At 39.5% G+C, this 10,438-nt stretch overlaps 2 pseudogenes; one reads left to right on the forward strand and one right to left on the reverse strand.

Annotated features, from left to right (window-relative positions):
• Positions 1-1,130: 1,130 nt before the first annotated feature.
• LOC104935387 (adenosine receptor A1 pseudogene) lies at positions 1,131-1,709 on the forward strand (annotated as a pseudogene).
• Positions 1,710-3,615: 1,906 nt separating this feature from the next.
• Positions 3,616-5,580, reverse strand: LOC113745882 (adenosine receptor A1-like; annotated as a pseudogene).
• Positions 5,581-10,438: the final 4,858 nt, after the last annotated feature.

Genomic DNA, 10,438 nt, shown 5'->3' on the forward strand with positions numbered 1-10,438 from the left:
GGAATCTCCCAGTAGAACCATACAGTCTGGACACCCACTTTGCAGCACTAGATCTGCGTCACCATATGGGGCATCTGTTAGAAACATTAGAAAAGAAATAAAATCACATTAACACTATGTTATAAAAATCACAAAAACATGTAGTATTTGTAGTGTACAAAGATTTAAATTGATTCATGTATGCATTGTTTATAATCTCTTGTTTTTACATTTTTAGGATTAAATTCTTGACTGCAAGTACATGAGCTACAGAATCATTAGACTTTCAATCAGTTAGAAAGAGTTGAGTTCAGTTTTAATTTAACTTGACTTTGACAGTAATCTGAAACATTTTATACAGCACAATTCAGGACAAAGAAACATAGAAAAAAAGGATTATTTACGTTAAGTTTGAAAAAAAAATACAATATACAGTATATAAAAAAATAACTTAGTTATGTGGAAAGAGACTTACTTCTAGCTCTTTGTCCACTGGCTTCAGCAGCTTTTCACAGGTCAGCGGTGCAGGCTGACACACTGAAATGAGACTCAGCACAACAACGGCAACACACAAAGTCTTCATTGTTCCTGTTATGACTCTTTGTCTATCTCAGGTCTGTCTTATATTGATATCACTGACCAATTATGTTTGTGCCACACGTATCCACCCCTGTATGAGCTGAAACCTGGAATGTTAACATTTCCAGTAGGCCTTTATGTTTACTTGTCAAACAAAGTTTAGTCTGTGTACACAGAATGTGGATAAAGTACAATTCACCCAATTACAAGTCAGTGTGGAATCAAAATGTTTTAAAATCTGTTATTTTATGGTAGAAAAGTTACATAATTTTTCTTTAAGTCTGCAGTCGTAAATGTTAATAATATCGACGGTGGCCCTGAGATCTCATTGTACTGAAAAAACGATTTACAAACCCATGTTTGTTGTCACCACAGTTGTGACTCATATTGAATAACTACAACAAGGATATTATATGCATATTATCTTATGCAATAACTATATGCATGGCTATAAGCTTTACATTATATCACACCAACCATGGCTTGCCCTACAAAAAGGCTTTGATTTTCGTCACCACAGTGACTAGATTAGATTCTGTGCCACTGTGGTCAGAACACACAAACATAAATAAATGTTTCTCTTTCCCTGTAGGTACAAAAGCACTGTTACACTGAGACATTCTTTGATTGTGGTAGCAGCATGTTGGCTTGTTGCAATACCACTGAGTTTTGCTCCCATGCTTGAATGGTACAAAGAGACCGACAGAGAGACCTTGTCTAACTCTGTCAACTCCACTATTGTCTGCCAGTTCAGCAGTGATCCCCATGTCATACCTGGTTTGCTTCAGTTTTTTCCTCTGCAACCTCATCCCTCTGTTGGGGATGACTATACTGTATGGATGTATTTTCTATTCTATTCAAGGAAATCTTCGTGAGAGACCAGACAACTGCGTCCAAAATCATTCTCAGAACTACCTAAGGAAAGAGAAGAAGCTGGCAGGATCTCTGTTTTTGGTTTTGGCTCTGTTCCCCCTGTCCTGGCTCCTTCTCCACATAATGAACTGTATTTCTTACTTTGGTGGACCGAATGTTGTACCAGACATAGCTTTCTACGTTGGCATCCTGCTTTCTCATACTAGCTCAGCCGTAAACCCGATTGTGTGTTCAAAATACAAAAAATCAGGGCAGCTTACCTGAAGAACTGGAGATGATGTATTGTGTGTGGAGAAAAAAATCAAGTATCTCAGACAAGCCAGACAAACAGACAATAATCTTAACTGTAACATTAACAGTATGGTCAAAAAAGAATGATGCAATTTATTTCTTTGTTTGTGTGTGTTTGGTCTTAATGGCTTTATGACTATACAGGGATAAGTTAATGAAGTCGGTTCAGTGTGATCAATTGTTGGGTCAGGTCTGTGCATGAATCACTTATGCTTATGCTGACCCTCACCACCACCACCACCAGCCGACCATTAGTGTTCACCAAGGCTGAGAGGCGATGTTTTGGGAATGGCAGCCAGGATGAGTCACCATACTCTCTCCCCTTGTCATGCAGTAATTATTTTGCAGGTATTAAATTATTAAAGAAGCTGCTTTGACAGCTGTGGCCACAAGATGGTGCTGTATAATGTGAACATGTCTAATCAAAGAGCTGTATTGTCCTCTCTAATACTGTTCATATAGAATAACTCTCTAAACTCCCATGGCTAAAAATATATCGGCAAGGATGGAAAATTTCACTGGTGGTCACTTCAACGTTCATAACAGGCTACAATGTATTTGTTGATCCTGATGGACTGATGAACCTAGTTATTATGTCTGAGTAATTTGAATATTAATTTTCAATTTCAAAAGTGCTTTACAAATGTTTCCTTTCAATTTCATTGCCGGTTTGTGGACGAAACCAGGGTGATGCTAACTTCTGAGTCGGCCATCCCTGCAGCACTCTATTTGCAGCGTGTTTCGACATTTGGAGTGGAGCATGTTGCAGTGTGTTGTGCTCTCCAGGCCACTGTATAAATCATTAATAAATATTTTCAAAATGGATGAGTGGTCAACAATCCATTTGTGAGGTCTTCTTGTTGGATTAAAGGGAAAGTGTTGTGCAGGAGAAGGATTAACATCAGCCAGAGAGATTTTTCACATTTGGAAATCAAGACATTGTTCTTAACGAAGGCTTTTAAGGAATCTATAAAGCATCAGTGTAATTTATTCACTATTATAAAACTTATAAAAAGCATGAATGTCTGTCAAAAAGCAACATAACACGTGGTAACCTGTTATTTTGGAGAGTTCTATGTGTATTATTATTTTATTTTTTTTCGGTATTAAGAGGAAACCTCAGTAAGCAGAAATGCAATCTGAAACCAAATTGTGAAGCTGAATTTGCAGTGTACCACATAATCTGCACGAACACATCAGCTGCATTAGTCCAAACCGTTTCTTTTTGGAGGCATAAAGCTAGCTCAGGATGTGGCTTTGTGGCTTCCTATGTTTTTTTAGCTAGCGAACAACTAATATAAACCACTACATTCACCTTTAGGCCTAATTTTTTGTCAGACCTGTAGCTATGTCATATATGTATGATTAAAGAAAAAAAACGCTCAAAGGCTGACAACTTCCTCAAAGGTTTTATAAGAGCACATTCAGGCTCTGATTCAAACATCTGCTGTATAGGAAGTACAATGGATGTGGGTGAAGTGCTTTACACAGTGTTGGAGGTGCTCATTGCTGTGAGCTGTTGTCTTGGTAATATGCTGGTTATTCTGGCTCTGTGGACCAGCAAAAGCCTTCAACAGCCTACCTTCTGCCTTATTGTCTCTCTGGCTGTGGCTGACTTCATGGTTGGCAGCATGGCCATACCATTAGAAGCTATTCTGGTACACAACATTCGGCACCACAACTAAGAACTGCAGTTTATTTTACAGTATGTGAGAGGGAGCCAGGACAGGGCGAACAGAGCCAAAACCGGAAAACAGAGATTATCTGCCGCTTCTTCTCTTTCCCTTAGGTAGTTTCGTGGAATGAATTTTGGACTCAGTTGCTTGGTCTATCTCGAAAGGTTTTCTTGAAATTAAAGTAGAAAAAATACATCCGTGGGGTGGCATTTTTAGCTCAGCGGTAGACCAGCCGCCCCCCGCTTGCTGGGGGGCCTGGTGTTCGAGTCCCGACCTGTGTGGCTCTTCCCGGCATTGTCTTCCCCATCTCTTTCCCCACGTTGCTGTTGATCTTCAGTTGTCCTATCAAAAAAGAAAAATACATCTTACAATATAGCATCCCCAAAAGAGGGATGAGGTTGCAGAGGAAAAAACATGAAGTAAACCAGGTATGGTTTTGTACCCCACAGAACTAATCTGTCATTGTAGTGATTGGTGAAAAATCAAAGCCTTTTTGTAGTTAATCAATATGAGTCACAAACTGTGGCGACAACAAAACATGGGTTTTCAATTGGTTTTCAATGTTCAGTACAATGAGATCTCAGGGCCACTGTTGATTTTATTAACATTTACGTGCAGACTTAAGAAACATTATATAACTTTTCCCATAACAAGGCTACTGGAGAGTTAAAACATCAAGGGTTCCAGCTCATTACAGGAGTGGTAAGTGTGGCACAAAACATATGGTCAGTGGTGATTATCTATAAGACAGACCTGAGATAGACAAAGAGGCATGACAGGAACAATGAAGACTTGTGTTGTTTACCGTTGTTGTGCTGAGTCCATTTCGTGTGCTCATTTTTTTATTTTACCCTAATCAGGTGTTTATAAGTGGAATCATATCTATATTATATATCATCTATATATATATATATTATTATATATCTATATATATATATATATATTATATATATAAAGTTGTAAACACCAGTAGAAGTCTAGGAAACCAGAAAGACAAATAATTTCTATATTTTATATTATTTCTGTCTGTCAGGTAGATGTTTCAAATAATTCTCACTTCCTGATGGATTGAAAAATGATTTTATAGAAAAACATTTTGGGAAGTACATTGTTCCTGTTTACCAGAGAAAGATGAGAATGTTGAGCGATGTATACAAGAGCATTTCATAGAGTTAAGTTTCAAGACTTAATTATATACATAAATGTTTTAGTTGATGCCCGACAGGAAGTAAATACACACGTAATTTATGCACAGAAAAAACTGCAAAAACTAATAGAGCTTTCATGAAAAGTTTCGTTGTTAGCCGCATGTTCACACCTCACAACCTAACCATAGAAAAGCAACATAACTGATAAACTACAGGAACATATGACCAAACTAAATAAACTATATAGTGAAGAGTCAAAGCAATATGTATATTTACTATTGTACAACAATTCCCTGTATAGTTATATAGCTATTAATAACCAAACACACACAGAAAACAAAAGAAATATTCCTTCACTCTTTTTGACCATACTGTTATGTTACCGCTGAGTATTTTGTCTGTTGTCTGGCTTGTCTGAGGTTCTTGATTTTTTCTCCACCTGCAATACCACCGTCTCCAGATCTTCAGGTAAGCTGACCTTGATTTTTGTATTTGAACGCGTACACAATCGGGTTTACGGCTTGAGTTAGCATGAGAAGCAGGAGCAACGTAGAAAGCTATTACTGGTACAACATTCGGTCCACCAAAGTAAGAAATGCAGTTCATTATGTGGAGAGGAGCCCAGGACAGGGCGAAACAGAGCCAAAACCAAAAAACAGAGATCCTTGCCAGCTTCTTCTCTTTCCTAGGTAGTTCTGAGAATGATTTTGGACGTAGTTGCCTGGTCTCTCTCGAAGGTTTCCTTGTTAAATGTGTAAAAAATGCATCCATACAAACATAGTCATTCCCACACGAGGGATGGGTTGCAGAGGAAAAAACTGAAGTAAACCAGGTATGCACATGGGGATCCACTGCTATGAACTGGCAGACAATAGTGGACGTGACAGAGTTAGACAGGTCTCTTGTTTTTGTACCATCCAAGCATGGGAGCAAAACTCAGTGGTATTGCAACAATCCCATGCTGCTACCACAATCAAAGAATTGTCTCCTTTTGTTGTAACAGTGCTTTTGTACCTAAAGGGAAAGAGAAACATTTATTTATGTTTGTGTGTTCTGACCACAGTGGCACAGAATCTAATCTAGTCATTGTGGGATGATGAAATCAAAGCCTTTTTGTAGGGCAAGCCATGGTTGGTTTGTATAATGTAAAGCTTATAGCCATGCATATAGTTATTGCATAAGATATAGTGCACATGAATAGATTCAGCAAGCATTATTATGTCTGAATCTCTTACCTGAGGGGATATACACTCGAAGAATCGATCCACTGCAATAGCCACCAGAGGACACAAACTGCGAGCGAGGGTCAACAGGATGATCGTGCAGCTGATGAAGAGACAGCCGTAGCAGAAGAAGTTCCTCACTCGTCCGTCCACCAGCACAGCCAACACTGGTTACACGGAGACATGCTTTTATTGTGGTAAGCAGCATGTTGTTGTTGCAATACCAACTGAGTTTTGTCTCCATGCTTGAATGGTACAAAGAGACCGCAGAGAACCGTGTCGAACTCTGGTCACTCCACTATTGGTCTTGCCATTCAGCAGTGATCCACATGTCTACCTGGTTTGGCTTCAGTTTTTTCCTCTGTAACCGCATCCCGCTGTTGGGGATGACTATACTTGTATGGATTTTTTTCTATTCTATTGCAAGTAAATCTTTGTGATAACCAACAACTGCGTCAAATCATTCTCAGAACTCCTAAGGAAAGAGAAGAACTGGCAGGATCTCTGTTTTTGTTTGGCCTGTGCCCACTGTCCTGGCTCCTGCTCGACATAAAAAAAAATTTGGGAAAAAAAAAAAAGAAAAAAACTGTAATTTCTTACTTGTGGACCGAATGTTGTACTCATAAAATAGCTTCTACGTGGCATCCTGCTTTCTCATACTAGCTCAGCCTAACCCGATTGTGTGGGTCAAAAATCAAAAAATAAGGGCAGCCTTACCTGAGAAGCTGAGATAGGTATTGTGTGTGGAGAAAAAAATCCAAGTATCTCAGACAGCAGACAACAGACAATAATCTTAACTGGAACATTAACAGTATGGTCAAAAATGATGCAATTTATGGCTTTGTTTTGTGTGTTATTGGTCTTATGGCTTATGACAAGACAGGGAATAGTTAAACTGAAGTGGTTCTGTGATAAATTGTTGGTCGGTCCTGTGCATGAATCACTATGCTTATGCGGACCCGCACCACCACCACCACCAGCCGACATTGTGTCACCAAGGCTAGGCGATGTTTTGGGGAATGGAGCCAGGATGAGTCACCATACTCTCGCCCTGTCATGCAGTAAATTATTTTGCAGGTATTAAATTATTAAAGAAGCTGCTTTGACAGCTGTGGCCAAGATGGTCTGTATAATGTGGAACATGTCTTCAAGAGCTGTATATGTACCTCCTCTAATACTGTTCAATAGAAAACTTCTCGGAACTCCCATGGCTAAATATATCGGCAAGAATGAAAATTTGCACTGGGGGTCCTTCAACGTTCACGTGAACACTACAATGTATTTGCTGATCCTGAGGACTGAGGACCCTGTTATAGTCGAGTACAGAATTTTAACATTCTGTTTTACTTTCAAAATGCGTTTACAAATGTTCCATTTCAATTTGCATTGCCGGTTTTTGGACGAACCAGGTGGATGCTAACTTCTTAGTCGGCCAGCCTGCAGCACTCTTGTGCAGCGTGTTCCGACTTTGGAGTGAGATGGGCAGTGTGATTGGTGCGCTCCGGCCAATGATAAATCATTAATAATATTTTCCAAGGATGAGTGGTCAACAATCCTTTGTGAGGTCTTTGTGTGGATTAGGAAGTGTTTGTGCAGGAGAGGATTCATACACAGAAGATTTATCTCCCATTTGGAAATACAAGACATGGCTCGTAAACGGGCGTGTCAAGGATCTATAAGCATCAGTTAAGTTATTCACGAATTATAAAACTTATAAAAAGCTGAGTGTCCTGTCAAAAGCAACCATAAACCATGGAACCGATTATTTTGGAGAGTTCATTGTGTATAATTATGTTATTTTTGTCGGTTATTAGAGGAACCTCAGTAGCAGAAATGCCATCCTGAACAATTTGAGCGGAATTTGCAGTGTCCCATAGCTGCCCGACACATCAGCTGCATTAGTCCAAACCGTTTCTTTTTGGAGGCATAAAGCTAGCTCAGGAATGGGGCTTTGTGGCTTCCTTAGTTTTAGCTAGCAAACAACTTATATAACCCTACATTCACCTTAGGACCCTAATTTTTTGTCAGACTGTAGCTTGTCATAGATTATGATTAAAGAGAAAAAAAAACCTGAAAGGCTACAATTCCCAGTTTTTAAAGCACATTCAGGCGCGGATCACATCTGCTTATAAGGAAAGCACAATGGATGTGGGTGAAGTTCTTTGCCAGTGTGTGGAGGTGCTCATTGCTGTTGAGCGTATGTCTTGTAATATGCGGTTTTCTGGCTCTGTGGACCACAAAAGCCTTCCACGATCCTACCTTCTCCTATGTCGCTCTGGCTGTGGGCTGACTGAGAATGGTGGCACATGGCCATACCATTTGGCTGTGCTGGTGGACGGACGAGTAGGAGGACTTATCTGCTACGGCTGTCTCTTCATCAGCTGCACGACATCTGTTGACCCTCGTCGCAGTTGTGTCTCGGGGCTATTGCAGTGGATCATTACTTCGGTTGTATATCCCCTCATTAAGAATTATGCAGCATTAAGGCTTGCTGAATCTATGCATGTGCAACTATTAGCGTAGCAATAACTATACATGGCTATAAGCTTTACATATATATCCACCAACCATGGCGTGCCTACAAAAAGGCGTTGATTCATCACCACAATGACTAGATTAGAAGTCTGTGCCACTGTGGGCGAACACCACACAACATAAATAAATGTTTCTCGTTCCCTTTAGGTAACAAAAGACTGTTACACGGAGACAATTCTTTGATTGTGGTAGCAGCATGTTTGGATTGTTTGCAATACCACTGAGTTTTGCTCCCAGGCTTGGATAGGTGACAAACAGAGAACCTTGTCTAACTCTGTCAACTCCACTATTGTCTGCCAGTTCTGCAGTGAGCCCAATGTCATACTGGTTTACTTCGTTTTGTTCCTCTGGACAACCTCATCCGCTGTTGGGAATGATATTTTGTATGGATTCAATTTTTTTACACTATTCCAAGGAAAACCTTCGAGAGAGACCAGGCAACTACGGCCAAAAATCATTCTCAGACTACCAAAGGAAGGAGAAGAAGCTGGCAAGGATACTCTGTTTTGGTTTGGCTCTGTTTCGCCCGCTGTCCTGGCTCCTCTCCACAATAATGACTGATTTCTTACTTTGGGGACCGAATGTTGTACCAGTATACGTTCACGTTGCACCTGCTTCATCATGCTAACTCAGCCGAAACCCGATTGTGTACGCGTTCAAAGTACAAAAATCAGGTCAGCTTACCTGAATCTGGAGACGGTGGTTGCATGGGGAGAAGAAAATCAAGAACCTAGACAAGCCAGACAACAGACATACCGCCCGGGAACAACAGTATGTCAAAAGAGTGAAGGAATTTTTTCTTTGTTTTCTGTGTGTGTTTGTTACTTAATAGCATATATAACTATACAGGGAGATTGTTGGTACATATAAAATATACATAGTCACTTTGACTCTCACTGATATTTTTATTTATTTGGGCATTGATTCACTTATGCCTTTAGTCAGTTATGTTGCTTTTCTAATGGTTAGTTGAGGTGTGAACATGCGGCTAACCCGAAACATGTTCATGAAGCTCTATTTAGTTTTTATGCAGTTTTTTTCTGTGCATAAATTAAGTGTGTATTTAATTCCTGCTGGCATCCACAACATTTATGTATATAATTATAGTCTTGAACTTAACTCTATGAATGCTCTTGTAAATATCGCTCACATTCGTCATCTGTCTCTGTGTGAACGGAAACATGTACTTCCCAAAATGTGTTTTCTATTAATCATATGTCAATCCAGCAGAAGTGAGAATTATTTTGAAACATCTACCTGACAGACAAGAAATAATATAAAATATAGAAATTATATTGTCTTCCGGTTTCCGAGACTTCTAGCTGGTGTTACAAACTTTATATATAAGATAATTATATATATATAGATCTATAATAATATATAATATATAGCTATATATATAGTAAATATTATATGATTCACTTTATAAACACCTGAGTATGGGTACAATAAAAAAGAGCACCGAAATGAGCCTCAGTCACAACAACGGTAAACGACACAAGTCTTCATTGTTTCCGGATCATGCTCTTTGATCTATCCTCAGTCTGGTCTTATAGATGATATCACTGACCATTGTTGTAGCCCACTTATCCACTCTGTAGGACATGGACCCTGATGTTTAACAGTCCAGTAGCCTTTTTATGGGAGAAAGTTTATATAATTTCTTAAGTCTGCAGCGTAATGTTAATAAATCAACAGTGGCCCTGAGATCTATTAGTACTGACCTATAGAAAACAAAAAAAAACCACGTTGAAAACCCATGTTGTTGGTCGCCACAGTTTGTGACCATATGATTAATACAAAAAGGCCTTATGATTTTTCTCACTACAATGACTAGATTATTCCTGTGGGGTACAAAGCATACCTGGTTATTCATTTTTTCTCTGCAACCTCATCCCTCTTTGGGGATGGCTTATTTGTACGAGGTATTTTCTTTTTGATAGGACAACTAGAAGATCAACAGCAACCGGGGAAAAGAGATGGGAAAAATGCGGGCAAGAGCCACACAGGTCGGGGACTGAAACCAGGCCCCCGCAGCAACAGGGCGGCTGGTCGACCGAATGAGCTAATGCCACCCACGGATGTTATTTTCTTACTTTTCAGAAACCTTCGGATAGACCAAGCAACTGATCCA

This window comes from Larimichthys crocea, chromosome VI (genome assembly GCF_000972845.2).
Source record: "Larimichthys crocea isolate SSNF chromosome VI, L_crocea_2.0, whole genome shotgun sequence".
In the NCBI taxonomy this organism is placed as follows: Eukaryota; Metazoa; Chordata; class Actinopteri; family Sciaenidae; genus Larimichthys; species Larimichthys crocea.